The sequence below is a fragment of the Aethalodelphis obliquidens genome, unplaced genomic scaffold, assembly GCF_003676395.1.
Source record: "Aethalodelphis obliquidens isolate GAN/ISIS:26980383/991018 unplaced genomic scaffold, ASM367639v1 scaffold69, whole genome shotgun sequence".
Lineage (NCBI taxonomy): Eukaryota > Metazoa > Chordata > Mammalia > Artiodactyla > Delphinidae > Aethalodelphis > Aethalodelphis obliquidens.
In genome coordinates, this window is record NW_020838013.1 from 7920069 (window position 1) to 7928965 (window position 8897).

Genomic DNA, 8897 nt, shown 5'->3' on the forward strand with positions numbered 1-8897 from the left:
CACACACACACACACACACACACACACACACACACACACACACACACACACACACACACGTGTGCAGGGCTGTACACGGAGACCAGGGCTCACTGTTTCCCAGGCTCCAAGGAGACCACCCCAGCTGCCCTGGGCCGAGCCCCAATGGGACTCAGGTGGGCACCTGCGGGGACTGGGCCGGTCGCAGGCCCGGAGAGGGCGAACCTGAGCCTGAAATTCTTCAGGCCCCGCCCAAGGTGGACCCCAACGGCTCCAAAGTCCTCCGCTTCGTGGGCCCCGGTGTCCCCCAGGGTGGGGCCGCAGGACCGCAGATGTGTTCTGGCCTCTTCTCTCGCCCACGGTGGGGGAGGGGCAGCCTGCAGGCCTGCGGGGAAGAAGGGAGGGGGAGGCCAAGAGGAAGGGCCCAGGGGCAGGTGGGGGTGGGGAGGGATGAGATGCGCCGCAGCTTCGGTGGAAAAACTCGAGGCCGGATCCACCCGGGCACCCACCAGCCTTCTAGTTTCCAAGTGCTCCCTTTTAGTCAAAAGGCGAGGTTTATTTTTTTTTTATAGCTGACCTATAAACCTCTGAAAATTATGGCTTACAATGGAAAGGGTGGTGTAAAATAGCAAAAACGGACGGCTAGCAGTATTTTTGCTGGTGCCTTGGGCCTGGGGAAGCGGAGCAGTGGTGGTGTATTTTTTTAAGTTAACAGTTTTGGGGCTGGTTGCGACACTGATGTCCCCCACGGATCAGGGTCAAAGACTCGGCTGAAGCCTCGATTTTGGAGATGCGTTTGGACATGCGATTCACTTCCCCTCCCCCGCAGCTGCCTGAAAGGGTGGGGAGGAGGGAAGTGGGACCGGCCCGAGGCCCAGCTGGGGCTGCACGCTGAGAAATACCTCCCCTGGGAAATGAGAGTAGGGGCCCCGCCGCCTTCAGCTCAGCCCGAGCACATCCTGGGAATTAGACCTGCCGAGATCTGACTTCAGGCTCTGCACCTCTCCTCTGGGGAGGGGGCCTCCCCCAGGCCTGCCTGTGTGACCAGGTGGGAGCTCAGCCTGGCTGAGCAGGAGGGAGGAAGATGGCGCGAGCTGGGAGTCCGAGGGCAGCGCACCCTGCTGGAGTGACCGTTCACACTGAGGACAGAGTCTGGCTGGGGGTGGGCACGTCCCCACCCCAAACTCAATGCGACCGGGCATCCTACCCGCCCCCCACCCCCTGACCCCGCTCTGCTGCTTACACCCCTAGCCCCCAGCACGGACCTGGGGATGCAACCCCTTGCTACCCAGCTTCCCGGTGTCACTCAGGGTGGCTTTCTCAAAAGCACCAGGGCCGTGTAGGGACGGGAAGGGGACACTAACGTCGTTTCTGGGGCCAGTTTCTCCCCCAGGCAGGAGCTCGCAGCAGAGACCCAGAGGTTGCCCTCCATAGGGAAAAAGCACTGGATTTTGAGTCACAGTGTGACCTGGGCAACTTCTTACGGACCAGGCTGGGAAGACAAAATGTAGGGCCGCTAACCATGAACCAATGATGGGACGATAAAGGGGCAGAGGCTGAGCAGGGACTGCCCCGGGCAGTGGTGGGCAGGGCGCTTTAGCTGGGTGTTTGGGGAAGCCGTGGGATGGGATGTCACCCATAGGGTGAGTGTAGTGGAGCCAGAGGGTCTTGATGAAGCTGGAGAGTAGGGCCGAGGGGGCCACTCGGGGGTCTCCCATGGCCCTGGCATGGCCTGCTGGTGCGTGTTGGGCTGGCACATGGTTTAAACATTATTCGTTGTAAGAGTGCCTTTGAGGGTCTGCCTGCAGGGCCTCTCCACGCCCTGGTCTCCCACTGCTCTCCTGGACCTTCCTGATTCTGATGGACTGGCATCAATCGCTGGACCTTGTCTGCAGGCAGTAGGGAGCCCTTGGGGAGACTGAAGCGGGGTGACAGAAGCTGAGGCAATTTAAGAAAGCATCCTAAGGCTGCCGGGAGGAGAACAAAGGAGGGGCCAGGTAGGGGCTACTGTGGCCGGCCACCCTAGCAGAGGTACCAGGTGGGCAAACGTTCCCAGTGCCTCCAGCACACCAGACACTGCTCTAGGCACCAGAGACACAGCGATGCATGAAACAGACACAATTCCCTGCTAGCAGGACCTGCCTCTGTGGGGAGAGGTGACATAACCCGGGGCCAGGGGGCTATTGTTTAAAGCAGGCCATGCCAGGAAGCCCCCCTCCCACCCCCCAGCAAGTGCATCTGAGCTTGGCGGAGGTGAGGGATGCAAGTCTTGAGGATTAACTGGGAGAAGGTAGTTTCAGCAGAGGGAGCAGCCAGTGCAAAGGCCCTGAGGTCTGGAGTGCTCACAGAATAGTGGACCAGAGGGGCCGGAGTGGGAGGTGGGGTGGGGGGATGTGGGAGGTGGGGTGGGGGGATCTGGGAGGTATATTGGGAGGGAGAGCTGATGGGACTTGCTGATGGACTGGTCGGGGTGAGGCATGAGGGGGACTGGAAAGCGGGGAAGCGGGGGAGACCTCTGAGGTTCCTGGTTCCATGTTAGTGTGAATGTGGGCCATTCTCAGAGCTGAGGAAGCCTTCCCAGAGAAGGGGAGAGCCCCTTCTTTTGGACGTAAGTTGTAGTTCAGGCTACTCTGCCCTGATTTCCACTCCCAGCCAGGCCCTGTGGACACCAGGACAGTCCTGTCCATGAGACATTAGCTTTCCACGTTACAGGGGAGGACAGCAAAGCCACTGGCCCAGGGTCACTTGCTGGCCAAGTACCCAAGTCAGGACACAGCCCACGCTGCTGGCCCAATGGCTCTAGCTGCCCTCCCCCGATTCTGTCTCAAGAGCACTGTTTCTTTTTTTTTTAAAAAAAGTTTTTATAGGGCTTCCCTGGTGGCGCAATGGTTGAGAGTCCGCCTGCCGATGCAGGGGACACGGGTTCGTGCCCCGGTCCGGGAAGATCCCACATGCCGCGGAGCGGCTGGGCCCGTGAGCCATGGCCGCTGAGCCTGCGCGTCCGGAGCCTGTGCTCCGCAACGGGAGAGGCCACAGCAGTGAGAGGCCCGCGTACCGCCAAAAACAAAACAAAACAAAAAAACCCAAAAAGTTTTTATACGTTATTTAAATATTAACGAAAGTCTATATTTTATATGAGTTCACTCTCCATGTTGGATATTGTATGGGTTTGGACAGATGTATAAGGACATGAATCCACCATTACAGGATCCTAAAGAGTATTTTCCTGCCCTAAAAATCCTCTGTGCTCTGCCTGTTCATCCTTCCTCCCAGCCCCTGGCAACCACTGAACTTTTACTGTCTCCATAGTTTTGCCTTTTTCAGAATGTCATAGTGTTTGATTCCTACAATGTGGAGCCTTTTCTCATTGGCTTCTTTTTTCACTTCACTTCTTAAGTTTCCTCCAAATGAGCTTGATAGCTCATTTTATTTTTTTAATTTTTAAAAAATTTTTTGTTTTTGTTTTTGTTTTTTGGCGGTACGTGGGCCTCTCACTGTTGTGGCCTCTCCCGTTGCGGAGCACAGGCTCCGGACGCGCAGGCTCAGCGGCCATGGCTCACGGGCCCAGCCGCTCCGCGGCATGTGGGATCTTCCCGGACTGGGGCACGAACCCGTGTCCCCTGCATCGGCAGGCAGACTCTCAACCACTGCGCCACCAGGGAAGCCCTTGATAGCTCATTTTAAAATATTTCTCAGTAATATTCCATCATCTGGATGGACCACAGTTTATTCAACTATTCACCTACTGAAGGACATCTTGACTGCTTCCAAGTTTGGGCAATTGTGAATAAAACTGTGCACAGTTTTGGTGTGGAGCTAAGTTCTCAACTCCTTGGAGGAAATACCAAGGAGCATGGTTGCTGGATCATACGGTAAGAGTACACTGAATTTTGTGAGACACCGCCAAAGGCGCCGTACCATTTTTGCATTTCCACCAGCAGTGAATGAGAGTTCCTGTCCAAGACACTGTTTTTCAAACTTTTCTCCTGGGTGGACCACACTGACCACGAGTTTTTTTTTTTTTTTTTTAGAATGACCACGAGTTTTTAGGTGAATTCAAACAAACAGAAACCTAATTACAATTTAGACACAAAGACAAAGCATAATCAAAAATGAACGTTAGGGGCTTCCCTGGTGGCGCAGTGGTTGAGAGTCCGCCTGCCGATGCAGGGGACACGGGTTCGTGCCCCGGTCCGGGAAGATCCCACGTGCCGCGGAGCGGCTGGGCCCGTGAGCCATGGCCGCTGAGCCTGCGCGTCCGGAGCCTGTGCTCCGCAACGGGAGAGGCCACAGCAGTGAGAGGCCCGCGTACCGCAAAAAAATAAAAAAATAAAAAAAGAACGTTAAAGAATTCCTTGGTGTCCAATGGTTAGGACTCGGCACTTTCACTGCTGAGGCCTGGGTTCAATCCCTGGTTTGGAAACTAAGATCCTGCAAGCCTTGCGGTGTGGCCCAAAAATAAAAAAAAATAAAAAATAAAAGATCCCTGATGACTGTGGGTTCCTTTCAGTACCTCTTGGGTTTGACCTGACTGGGACAGAGAGCCTGAGCCATTGGTCCGCTCCTCGTTCAGTTGGCTCTGCACGATGGTGGATTGCATTATTGTCCAAATATTTGCTGCCCTGCCCTGTGGGAGGATTCTACATCTCCTGCATGTTGATATCAGGCTTGGCCATGTGACTTGCTCTGGCCAATGAAATGTGATTTATGTGACATACGCCACGCCTGAGCAGAAGCCCTTACAGCCCTGGGTATGGGGCCACCTTTTTAATCTTTCCACTGAGGGACCAGCAGGGTCCTGATGGGGCTGCCCCTTCCACTGACTTGCAGTGGAACCCAGCCCCAGCCCACCAGGATGGGACTGTCACAGAGAGAAATCCTCTGTAGTTGGTATAAGCCACTGAGATTTTTGTTACGCAGCATCCGGTAAACGAAGCTGACAGAGACAGCTCCTTTGAAGATCCCAAGTCACTGCTTTAGGTTTCCAGGAATGACAGCAAGGACAGGGTGGTGGTGTCAAGTTGTCCTGGATGCTTGGACACGTGTCTGGAAAATTTGGAGCCTCCTCTCTGAGCACTGCCTTCAGTGTCCTACAGGTGCCAACTCAAGCCTGTCACATGTAAGGGCGGCAGGCCGGGTCTTTCAGTGTGGCAGGGTCCCGTGTCCTCGCTGGTTGCCTTCTGTTCTGTGGTACAGTTAGTATATGCTTTAAAAAGTGTCCCGTAGGTGAGGCAGGGAGCATCTGGGCAAAGGAGCTGCAGGTGGGATGGAAGAGCTTGGGGGCAGGATGGGAGTCCCTCTGCATGGCTAGCGCAACAGTGACCCAGCTTCTGACTGCAACATGCTGGCCGCACGTTCATCCCCGCCACGGTGATCCACCATCCTGAGCTTTCCTGAGGCCACAGGACGGATCACAAGCTTCCACACGAACGAGACTCCACACGCCACTTCCGCCTCCCCTCCCCTGGTGCTGCACTGATCCATCTGCATTGTCCGGGGCCCAGGCTCTGGAGGCAAGGCTTACGTTCCCAGGTCTCAGTGTGCTGAACCACTAAGGCATCGGTACCCACCGCAGGAGGCTGGCCGCTGCTGGTTCAGATGAGTGTTTCTGCAGGTCTTACTCTCAGTTGAAGAGAGTCGCCTCATCCCTGACCGTACATGCCCCACCTGCAAAGGCTGGCGGATTCGGGGGGGCAAAGCCCTGGCCCCTTGCCTTGAACAGACAACTCTGAGAGACCATCCCAGCTCCGGGGCCCCCGAGGGATTGGCTGAGCCCTTTCTCAGACCTGCACCATAGCTCAGCTTCTCCTGTTCTTAACCCTGCTCTTTCACCCCACCAGCCAGGTGAGCCCAAGAGTGGTCCCCAGCGAAACTTCCTGCACACACACGCACAAACACACATATAAATACACACATACACACACATGCACACACACAGACATACACACGCACAGACACACAACACACACAGACACAGACACACACATGTCCAGTCACTCAACTAACTTTTTTGTATGATGAAGGAGGAAAATTATCAAGGTTTGGGGACAGGTCACAGTCTCAGAGCTTGCGCTGTGCGCTGACAGCTGGGCATACTTAAGCAGCCCCGATCTCTTATTCTGAAATTTAACATTGGTATTACATAAGCCTTGAAGTGAGATTTTCCAGGGTAGTGGAGATACAGATTGTATTGCTGGCATATGTTCCCTAGACTAAGAAGGAGAAGTGGCCTGTGGTGGACTGAGTGGCATCGGGAAGAAATGCTTCGAACTTAGCCACTGCCTGAGAGCCCTAGGGTGTGGGGCCCCCTTAGGGGCCAGCCTGCTTCTGGGTCACATGGCTGTGTGTTCAGCATCCCCTTCGGCCCTGAAACTCGACCAGGGTTGTATTCCTCAATGCCAGGACCGTGAGGGCAGAGGACCACTGGCAACCAGCCCTTCTCTCCCAGTCAATGGCATGAGAACACCTGTGCCAGTGATCTTGTGCCAAGTAGAAGCCATCCCAGTGCTTTGTGGTTTAAAACAACGGTTTTGTTTATGCCTACGATGTTATGAGTCAGGGACTTGGGAAGCGCTGGCAGGTACTTTAGCTCTGTTTATGGGGCGTCAGCTAGGGTGCTTTGGTCGGGGTTTGGGGGTTGCCTTCCAAGATGGCTCGGCTCACTCCATGCCTGGGAGAGTGGAGCTGGCCGCCAGCTGGGCCTCAGCTGCTTTTCCTGTGGCTTCTCCTCAGGCCTCCTTGGGCTTCCTCACAGCATGGCAGTGCTCCCGGAGCCCTGGTGAAAGCAGCAAGGTCTCTAACAGCCTGGCCTGGGGAGTTGAGTAGAACCACCTCTGCCCCATCTGACCAAGCAGACAAGTTTCCAAAGAGTTTGCAGCCCCCCGGCCATGGCACCTTTCCCGGCAGGGCTCAGTGCGTACCCAGAATTTTCTGGGGGGTTTGCTTCGGGACTCACAAAACGATTGTTACCCAAATTAAAAACAAAACTGTTTTCCTTTAGCAGGGATTTTTAGTAATAAACAGAAAAAAGGTCACGGAGCATTTCCTGTGTTTGAACTGACCAAATGGTGGGAGCGGCTTCTTACTTAGACATCAGAGCTGGATCCAGGCAAGAAGCAGAGTCGGGGGCACGTGCCCATGACAGCACGGATCCCACCCCCGCCCCCCGACCCAAGGCCACTGAAACGGTGACATGACAACACCTGATAAGGGCATTTGCTAGCAACCCTTTCTGCCTTCTTTTATTGTATGTGTGTATACTTTATACAGATATAAAATACATAATAGATATTATATACATGTACGTCACACACACAACTTACACGTGCATATAATTTCTCTCTTTCTTTGTTAACTTTGTAGCTGGTGTTAAATTTTCTCAGCAATAGTAATAGTATCGCTTGTATCTCCTTTAAAAAAATTCTTTCCGGGGAACTTGGAACTTGTAAACATACACAAAGTTAATAAAAGATTACCGTGGGCTCTGCGTGCTCACCAGTCAGAGTCAGCAATCGTTAACATTTCTCGAAGCTTGTCAGTTGGTTTCCCTCCCCCACCTCTTAATTTTTTGTGATTGCTGTTTGTTTTGAAGCAGATCCCAGACCCCGAATCCTCCCACGGGGTAAATCTGTCTTTGCCACTGGAACGGGCGTCGGTCTGGGAGTGCAGCGTGGACCCACGGGGCCGAGGCAGCTGTGGTCCGGGCCCGCCATCAGGGCAGCGCCCAGCAGTTTGTCCCGGAAAGCATTCCTTTCCCTTGTTCTAGAAGATCGCGGCTGGCTTCCAGGGAAGGCCCTGGGCTTTGTTTGAAAACAGCACAAAAACCTTGCTGACCTCACGCCAGTGCCATGCCAGAGACCCTGCAAAGGGGACCGGTCCGTGATGTCCTGATTCCAGACAGCCATCGCTACCCAGAGGACCTCGCTTTGCAGCCTGTCCCACTGGGTGGACGGTCCCTGCCTGGACAGGACATCCCACGTTTGCCCTTGAGTCCTGGCTGGTTGGTATGCTGCTGCTTTTCTGAGCCTCTTTTGAGTCATTTTTGGTGATTGAAGTAGTAATAATCCTAATAAAATAATAGTAATAAAATGGAGCTGTCACACACGCAAACTTCCCTGGGAGGAGCCTAGCTGGGGTTTGAGACAAAGGCAAGGGTCTATCTCCTCTGCTTTCTTGTGCAAACCTCCCTCCGCCCTTGCCCTCCTGTGCTGGGAGATCCCTGTGTGGTCTGTTATACCCCAAAGGGGCAGGGACTGGGTCTCAGGTCCCAGGACCCAGTTCCCAGCCTGCGCTGAAGATACTTCCACTGGTTCTGATGGTGCTTTAAGCTCAGAGTCATGTGCCTGATCAGGAGAGAGAGAGAGAGAGAGAGAGAGAAGGAGGGAGGGAGGAAGGGAGGAAGGAAGGAAGGAAGGGAGGGAGGGAGGGAGGGAGGGAGGAAGGAAGGAAGGAAGGACGGGAGGGAGGGAGGGAGGGAGGGAGGGGAGGGAGGGAAGAAAGACATACTGTTTGAATCCTGTCAAACGACTCCCCTTTGTTGATTCTAGTTTTGTTTTTCTTTTTGGTGGCTCATTTCAGGGGCTTCGGTTTTCAGCTTTCCGTTTCACTTGTGCCGCTTTGGGGGTGCACAGAGCCAGGCTTAGGGAGCGCACCAGCCCCTCTGCTCTGATGGGCTCCTGCACCTCCCACGGCCTCCGTCCGGAGGACATAGACTCCTTCTGCCCTGGGTGCTGGAGGCCCCCAGCCCCCTGTGTCCCTCACACCCCCTACCCAGCTCACGCCATCAAGGCGGAGAATGAACGAAACCAGCCTGCCCAGAGAATGCAGAGCACAGGCCCCAGGGAAGCAGATCGCTGGATTTCCACAGGGAGACTTGGAAAGGAGGAGCCGTCCTCGGATACTCAGCTGAGGCTGGACGG